The sequence below is a fragment of the Callithrix jacchus genome, chromosome 5, assembly GCF_049354715.1.
Source record: "Callithrix jacchus isolate 240 chromosome 5, calJac240_pri, whole genome shotgun sequence".
NCBI lineage: Eukaryota > Metazoa > Chordata > Mammalia > Primates > Cebidae > Callithrix > Callithrix jacchus.
In genome coordinates this window covers 162,831,374-162,840,645 of record NC_133506.1, presented here as the reverse complement: position 1 = coordinate 162,840,645, position 9,272 = coordinate 162,831,374, and the positions used below count along the sequence as shown (strand labels likewise).

Genomic DNA, 9,272 nt, shown 5'->3' with positions numbered 1-9,272 from the left:
ACTGCACAAAGGGTCAATTTATTTATTTATTTATATATAAAAAGTTATGGTGTCAAATTGTATAAAGATCTAATTTATAGAATCATCATTATAATAATTGTCACCTCAAGGTGTCAAGTGAGGAGACTAGGGATTTGACATGGGGCTTAAGATGTGAAGGAAAGAAGAGAAATAGAGCTCTAGAGAGAGGTTGTTTTGTGTGGGAAGGGAGAAGATCGTCAGAATTTGTCTTATTTTCGAGTGCTCAGTTTCTTGCCCTTTTTAGTTTAGGTGGCACTAGCACCCTACAGCCTCAGAGACACTTGTACAGTGTCTCATAGTGGCACCAAAGGCCCCAAGTTGAATCTTTCTCATTCTGACCCATTGCTTCCTTTTGGCCACTCCCACTCATGTGCCGTTTGCTCTCCCTGCCTCCCACCATCAGTCCATCTCCATGGCTGACTCCAGCTTTTCCTGGGAGCAGGCTCTCTGAACCCTCCAAATTACTCCCAGTTCGCCTTCATTCTTGCCATCTGCCTTTCCTATATTCTCTGCAAATCTCACTGACCACACTCCCAGAACGGAAAGAAAAATTTAATGATATGAGAAAATGGTCAGGAAAGTGATGTGTCCAGAAGTCAAAAGGGTTGTGTAGGGCAGGATGGACAGGGAGCTAAGGCCTTGATGGAGGATCTTGGCGGGAGACTCGGTGGGCAGTTTCCGGGGGTGACCCACCTGAGTGTTTAATAGCAGGGCAAGTTTCAACTCTACTTCACATGTGCTGAGAGCGTATTACTGTGTACCTGTGTGAAAGTACCGGCAAGACAATCAGTAATAGATAGAAATGACTCCATCTTCATAGGCAACACATGTGACCACCGTGGTTTCAGTCCTGACAAGTGATTTTCTACATGTGTAGGCCGGAGGCCAGGGTGCAGCTGATCAGGTATCTGAAGCTTCTTTTCAGTGAACCCCTTTCTGTGGGTGTTCTCAGTCCAGTTATATGATGCCCCAGGAACTGGGATCACTGTGATTGTGCATAATTGCCTGTTGTTCCTTAGTGGGACTGTGCTTGCAAGGTGGGGGTGCTTTGGAAAAACACCGTTAGAGAAAAGCAGCAGAGGAAGTCTGCAAGTCAACAAGAAAAAAGCCAACCCACGTTTAGTAGGAACAGAAAACGTGTGACTCACAGGGACAAACACAGAGGCAGACGCCCCTTCATTGTTTCTCTGTCAGACTTCTAAATATGAGGTGGGAGTCCTCACAGCTCCTAAGGAAAGTCTGGTAGATGAAAAACGAAAGCATGTTTTTGAAACTCGTACAGGTAGGATACAGACTAAAGTGTGTCCAGGCTTCCCAGTCCTGCCCCTAGCATATGTCTTCTTTAAATATGATCTGACCGATTTTAGTGGTAATTTCATCTAGATAAATTGTATTCCTTTAAATAATGTTACAAACACCAGATGTGTGAACTCTTTGATTCTAGTGTTTTTGTCATTTTTCCTAAAATGTGTGCTGGCTGTGCTTTTGATGTTCTTCGAGAAACCTAAAGACAAGATGAAGAATTGCAGATGAGGCTACTGAAAGGCCCGTGAGCCCTGGGCGTGCGTTCCTTACATTCACGAGGAATCTCCCCCTATGCGGCCCTCAGAGGGATTTCTGAAGAGCCTATGCAGTAAAGGCCTTGTGGTTCATAATTTAAATATCTGTCTAAAAATCTATGCCACAATATACCTTAGCATTTGATTTGCTCTCTGTAAAGTTTGCTTTGGTATTAACGATCTTTCGGTTTTATCAGCCACATTTTATGGATTATTAAAATAGTGTCTGTGATGGAATGAGCAAAAAGAAAATGACACGGGCGAGGCAGCACCCCCACCCTTACCTCATCTGAAAATGTTCTCACGCTGAGGATAGAGCTTGCAGGGTGCCCCGTGTGCTCCAGATGATGGACAGAGCGCGTGAGGTACTGCAGGGACTCCTGAAAGGAAGCTGGGTCCCTCCTTTCAGCATTGCTGACTGCTTGCTTTGTGACCTTCAGAAGACCCTTCACCTCATTTGCCATCAGCTTCCTTACATGTTAATGGGGACAATAACAACCCTGGCTCTCTGTTCTTCAAAAGATTGCTGACAATTTAAAATTTGCTTCGAATTGCAAAAAAGTATTAAAAATCATGTATTTACATATATTCATGTATATATGCATATACATGTGTATATGTGTGTACACACACACATTTGCTATTCATGCTAAGGCAGAGATCAGGCAAGCTGAACTTGATTTCCCTTAGTGGGCTGAACACTTACACTGCATCCAGAGATCTGTACCATGGCCCGTGGCACCTTGTGTGGTTTTGTAGCCAGGGTCTTCCCCATCTCAGCGCATGGTCTCTTCTCCCATTCGGAAATCATCTCTGATTCCTTTCTCCTTCATCCCCTACATCCAATCTGTCCATTACCAGTCCCGTCAGCTCCTCTTTCAATTCCATCTACTTCTACTGCTCTGATGCTGCTAGATGGTGATCCTAGGCTACACCACATCATCAGCCCCTGTCGATTGCCGCACTGTGATCCGTTTTCCATACAGCAGCCTGAGTGACCTTTCAGAAATGTAGAACGCATAATGAGAAGCCCTGCTTGAAACTATTCAATGGCTTTTTGGTGCTTTTAGGATGAAATTCAAGCTTCTAACCGTGGTCTGCCTGGTTTACTCTAGTCACACTACTGGTTACCTCGCTCACTGTGCTTTAGCCAAGCTGGGCTCTTCAGTTCTTTAGCTCACCACATTCTTTCTTAAGGATTTTAAAAACAGACTTTATCTTGGAGGGCACTTGTAGGTTGACAGCAGAATGGAGTGGAATGTACAGAGATTTCCCGTGTAGCTCCCACATGCATAGCTTCCTGCATTATCAGCATCCCCACCAGAGTGCTACATTTGTTACAATCTGTGAACCTGCGATGACACATCCTTAGCATTGAAAGTTCATCTTTTGCATTAGGGTTTGTTCCTGGTGTTGTACATTCTATGGGTTTGGATAAATGTAATAATGACATGGATCTACTCTTGTAATGTCATATGGAATAGTTTCACTGCCCTTAAAATCTTCTGCCCTCTGCCTATTCCTCCTGCTTTCCCTCCCCCATAACCCCCCTGGCAGCCACTGATGTCTTCACTGTCTTCATAGTTTGAGTTTTCCCTCAATGTCATGTAGTTGGAATGGTATAGAATGCGGCCTTTTCAGACTGACTTCTTTCACTTAGTAATAGCTTTGAAGGTTATTCCATGTCTTTTTATGACCTTGAGGATTTGCTGTAGCTTTTTGCTTGGCTTGGCTTTAAATTTTCACCTTATTTATCTAGCCTCTTGTCACCCTGTTGCATTTTCTTCATAGCTCCTATTGCCCTCTGACATTCTTTTTTTGGTTTATTGCCTGTCTTTTTCATTAGAACTTTAGGGAGTGAGAGTCTTGTCTTGTTCCTGGCTTGTATCCCCAGTATCTAGAACAATTCCTGCTGCATGGTACATACTCAGCAGACATTTGAAGAGTGAAAGAGTTAAAACTTGGACATTCGTTCTTTTTAGCTTTACTCTTACGGTGACCAGAGTTTTGTGTTCATTCACTCTGCTCCAGGTTTTGTTCAGAGTAGAGGCAGAAATTCATGTTATGTCACTGAGTCTGGGAATTATTTCTTGTTCACCTTTGGCTTCTGAAGCTCTGCTGGTTTTCTGCTGAATTTAATGGGTCTCCAGCTGAATGGCAGTTTGGTAGCCTTGGTGGGAATCAGTCACGCTGCAAGAGTGAACAGAGGCAGTAGAAAATTATGAAAGGAAAATTGCAGAGAAGTATGATTTAACATTTATTGAGTCACATGTTGTACTCAAAGCTGTGTATAACATAAAAAGCGAATTAGGAGACAAGTCAGACATAAAATGAGTGAACACATACAAGTATACAAATACTGCAGAGAGGTATTTCTCCAGATGCCTTCTTTCGTTTACCAAACTGTAGTCTTATCAAAAAATATAGGCAACTTCAGGAGAGAAATAGTGCAGCCAATGTTTGTGGCCCAGTTATGCCCTTTGGGGCACAGAGAGGCTTGCAATTTCATTACTGGTTTTTAAAGAAACTTTCTCTTAGGCTAACAGACTTCCTAGAGAGGCCAAACCAAGTGAAGCTGAGTTAATGCTCTCATTAAAATGTTAAAGAGGCTTTATTCATGAACAACTGAAGCTGTAATTGCTTTATCCTTGTAAACTATGAAAATATGTGGTGATCTCTTGTAGAGGCATTCACCCAGTCCCTCAGTCAGGAAGAGCCTTGCTTAGTGGAGGCTTGGCTGCACCTGGGGACTGAAAAGCAGATCCTCTGGGTAGTTGGAATCTGTTGGGGGTGTGGTGTAAGTGGTGCTAAGGGTCCTCCATCAATCTGTTTTGTTTTCACTTTGTAGATCTTGTTTTGTAAGCATGATTTGACTATTTGAACTTGAGTTCTAATTTGGAAATCATATGAGAATTGAACATACACACACACACACACACACACACACACGCAAACAAATGTTATGGAAGGAAGCAGGCTTTTTTAAAAAATCAGGTTTATCTTTTCCATAAGCCATAGCTTATTGAGATGAGAATAGAAGAAATTGAAAGATGCTAACATACTGGTGAAACTAGACAAAGAATCGATCTGGAAAAGGATGGCATGTGATTTGCAGGGTGAGAAGGCGCTCAGATCTGGCTTTTGGAGGTAACGGACTTTTTTGTCCGTACTTTTTTCTGTCTTTCAATGCCCCAGTACAAAAACATAGCTGTAGAACTGTAGGTAGTGAAGTCAGATGGCAAATGCAGCTATGTTTTTCTTTCTGGAAATGAAATAAGGATGAAGACAGACTTAGAGGACTGAAATCATCGAGCTATGGTTTTTATATAACTAGGGAACTTACACTGGAAATCTCAAAGTGAAATTTAAAGGGAAAAAGGTTAGAACATTTTCCTTTTCTCTATTTCCTTGTTATTAGAACCCTTTTTGGCTGAGTGGTAACAGAACTAGGCCTCACGACATACAGACGTAATATGAACAGTACCTAGGGATTGCTGAAAAATGATGTCGAAGGAGAAAATAGCTTTTCCTCCTTCAGCCTAAGTTTGTGACTGATGCCCCTCTTAAAAAGACATTAACAAGAGAAGAGCATACAGATTTATTTAATGTAAATTGTACATGACAAAGAAGCTTTCGTGTGGACACAAGGACCTGAAGACATGGTTATACTTGTGTATTTTTATACTAGGTGACGAAAAAGTTGATAGTTGTAGAGAAATAGGAGTGGATAAAGGGATTATTATCTAATGGTAGAAAAGTGGGAGAAATTTACCAAGGCTTTACTTTAGTAAATACTTGCTAAAGTATTTGCAAAATACTTTACTTTGGGTTAGAGTCACACTAAAATACATACATCCTAGAAATGTCTACATTTTCTTCTTCAAAGCGTCAAATCTTTTTCAGATGTAAGTGCAGGGCATTTTTTAAAACTGGCTTAAGTCTGCAGGGATAATGGAGTTGAAAGATACAAGAAGCTCTCTCTCTCTGTGATAGATTGGGTAGGTTTCTAAAGAGTTCTTTTCTGGAGGGGTGATGATCCCAGTCCAGTGATTTCAACGGTATGAATGGTAGAAAGCACCTCTCATAGTTTTTGAACACAAAATAGATTCTAATATCTGGAACACTATTGGTGTTATTTAATAAAATATATATTTTAAATTATTAAGAGATTTAGAGCAAGATATAACAAATTCCTACTACTAGCTCTTCCAGTAAACTCTTGGTTGATTGAAATGGATGACTTGCCATCTCTGTTTTGGGAAACTGCTAACCTAGTTCCTGAATTCAGAAGTGAATCCAGAGAGATAGGGATCCTTGGGTTCTATCCAGACACAGCTCAACTTGTTTTCCCCTTCTGCAAAACGGATTCCAATCCCTTTCCTGATCTTTAGAGCAGGTCTATTCTGGAGGTTTCTTTTTGGCTTGCCTCGGAAATCATAGTGGGCTGTAATCAGGTCCTGATATTCCAGTATAACTCAGAAACCTTTGAAGAAATGTAATGATGTAATGAGCCCTTTGGTAATAATGGGATATGTATAGAGAGCATCATGGGAACAAATAGTAGTTTTTTATAACTTTTGTTTGCTTTCTAGAGTTTTCCATTTCATTTGCTGATAGAACATTGTCACATCTGACTGCTCAGCATTTCTGCCCAAAGCAGCCCCTCTTTTCATTTTAGTTCTTAGAGGTAAGTTATATCCAAGACCCTATGTTGACCTTATGATTAGATGATGTAGTAGTCGGTTCTCACACAGCTATAAAGATACTAACAGAGATTGCGTAATTTATAAACAAAGGAGGTTTAACTGACCGTTCTGCATGTCTGGGGAAGCCTTAGGAAACTTAGAATGATGGTGGAAGGGGAAGCAGACATATCTTACACGGCAGCAGGTGAGAGAGAGAGCACAGAAGAGCAGGGAAACTCCTTTACAAACCATCAGATCTCATGAGAACGAACTATCATGAGAACAGCATGGGGGAATCACCCCGTTAATCTAGTCACTTCCCGCCCTCAACATGCGGGGATTACAGTTTGAGATGAGATTTGGGTAGAGACACAGGGCTGTATCAGCTGTCAGTGCCAAAAGTCTGGGGGAAGTTTTCAAAGCGCATTATTGTGTGATATTTTCCTTTAAATACTGTTTTTTTGTTTTTTTGTTTTTTTTTTGAGGTGGATTCTCACTCTGTCACCCAGGCTGGAGTGCAGTGTTGAAATCTTGGCTCACTGCAACCTCCACTTCCTGGGCTCAAGCAATTCTCCTGCCTCAGTTTCCTAAGTAGCTGGGATTACAGGTATGCCAGCTAATTTTTATATTTTTAGTGGAGTTGGGGTTTCACCATGTTGGCCAGGTTGGTCTCGAACTCCTGACCTCAAGTGATCCACCTGCCTCAACCTCCCAAAGTGCTGGGATTACAGACATGAGCCATTGCACCCGGCCCTGTTTTCCTTCAAATACTTAAGTCAGTTATGTCTTAAGGCTTATGTTGATTGGCCAGTGATTGTTTGGCTAGTCAACTCATTCATTCAGCAGATATTTTGGGAATCTGTACTATATTTCAGGGACATATATAGTATCTAGGGGCTGGGATAAAAAGATTGGGAAATCAGATTTATTTACAAAGTTTTGTTGATAGTTCATAGGTTGAAAATACCTAAAGGAAACCAAATTGCTTTTCTGCAATTCAAAGACTATATGCAAGATTGCCACATCAGAGCCTACTGTGTAGAGTTCTCCATTAAGTGCATTTCATGTGGGAAGTGGTACCAGATGTTTTCTATTTTACGATAATCTTCATATATTTATGAAGCTGTAACTTACCAGGCTTCCTGATGGGGCATTAAATGAGGCTCTTTGTGTGCTACACTGTGTCATTGCAAAGAAGCACTCTGTTAATTCCTGCCTTGTCATTTATCTGGCCCTTACTGGTAATGAAGCACGTTTCACTCATTACAGGAGGGTTTTGGGTATATGCACAGAAAGGAGTAAGTGTAACAAGAGGATTGGTTTCCTGGTGGGTTAGAGGAAATACACTTAGGGAGAACTAGGGGTAGAAAGAAACCTTTTGTCTAATATGTTTACATTTTTATTCAAATAACTCAGAATTGTTCTACATTTTAGGAAATGCAAAGAAAATACTAGGTTACTGTATTTTTGAAAGTTTTCTTTTCTCTCTCAATCACTGACCTGGCAGTGGGTTAGGAGAATCCAAGAACTCCCAAGAATTACAGTAGAGGAGTCAAGCAACTTTCCTATCATTTCTAAGCTCTGTGCTTGGGAGGAATGGTTATATACTGACAACGGAGGTTTCCTCTTTTCTTCCAGGAAAGAAAAGAGAGCATAGAAAAGGGAAATAAAAATGTGGGATGTTAGTGAAGGAAAGGGAAAAGAGCAAAGAAAAAAAGGAAAAAGGATGTTTTATTGTCCTTCTTTCTCTCCCTTAGCTCCTTCTTCTCACAAAAGGAAGGGGTGAAAAAATGGACAGATTAAAAGGGTAAAGATGTGAGTTGAATCAGAGATAGGAGGGTACTTGGAGGTAGTGAAGGAGAAGGAAAATGAGTCAGAGAAATCACAAGAATAAGTGAGAGGGAAGGCAATGGGATAAGAGCTGTTTAAATTCAGGAAGAAGAGAGGCTCAGAGAGGGGAGTGGACACTTTGGTCACACTGAGAGCCTTCGATTACTCCCAGCAGGGCATCTGCCAAATAGCCAGTGTCCCTGGCTGAAGACATTTTCCTGACTTTTGTATTAACTTTAATGTGATTCTCTTTACGGTCCCCTTATTGGTGGTGGCAGTTTCATCGACACTCTGTGTGATCAAATAGCAAATGGGTAGGTACAGTTCTGCTATTCCTGCCCCTTACAGTTTGCAGCCAACTTCTGAGTAGTGCATCTTGTGTTTGACATTTGCCATTCCTCCATGTCTTGTAGGAGAGTTGAAAGGGAAGAGAAATGTTCCTAAGGGCTGTCACATTTATAGCTCATGCATTCAAATATTAAAGAAGCTGAAAAAACTTGATAAAATCACATTTTGACATTTTTTTGAAGTAAGATAGTTGACTCCTTGCTGGTCTAGTGACCTGCCCTAACCTAAGGCCACAGTCACTATACCTACAGGTGCATTGCTTCAAGGCTCAGCTCAGGAAGCCTTCCCAGAATTTCCCATCTAGGTCAGGTACTTTCTAAGTGTGGACCAGTACCATCCCCTGCCCCTGGCTTCCTGTGCTGACCTTTTCCTGTTACATCTGTCATGCTGTCTGGTAATTTTTTTTTTTGAGACAGAGTCTCCCTCTGTCACCCTGACTCTAGTGAAGTGGAGCGAGCTCAGCTTACTGCAACCTCTGCCTTCTGGGTTCAAGCAATTCTCTGCCTCAGCCTCCCAAGTAGCTGGGATTACAGGTGCCCACCACCACGCCCGGCTAATTTTTGTGTTTTTAGTTTCGCCATTTTGGCCAGGCTGGACTTGAACTCCTGACCTCCTGATCCACCTGCCTTGTCTTCCCAAAGTACTGGGATTACAGGCGTGAGCCACTGCGCCTGGCTGTTGTGTGGTAATTTTTACCCTTCCACTTTCGGCTCTTTGCACAGTATTCATTATTACTGAGCGCCTCGTTATGAAACGAGTAATGTCTATCTTTGATGCTACAGATGCTGATCTTTAGAGTGTAAAATAAATTATTCTAAATTTGACTATG

General features: G+C 41.5%; 1 protein-coding gene across 19 annotated transcripts in view; it reads left to right on the top strand.

Annotated features, from left to right (window-relative positions):
* The window catches only part of ENOX1 (ecto-NOX disulfide-thiol exchanger 1), a 626,515-nt gene that overhangs the window by 111,969 nt on the left and 505,274 nt on the right, over window positions 1–9,272 (top strand). For 6 of the 19 annotated variants that reach the window (XM_035302563.3, XM_078375353.1, XM_078375355.1 and 3 more), the window contains exon 2: window positions 6,173–6,267. The exons of 11 other annotated variants lie outside the window; for them this stretch is intronic. The gene's annotated coding sequence lies outside the window, so the exon portion shown is untranslated. Of the gene's footprint in view, window positions 1–6,170; window positions 8,410–9,272 lie in introns of those variants that run through there. 2 more of the 19 variants (XM_078375356.1, XM_078375357.1) reach the window with 2 other exon arrangements.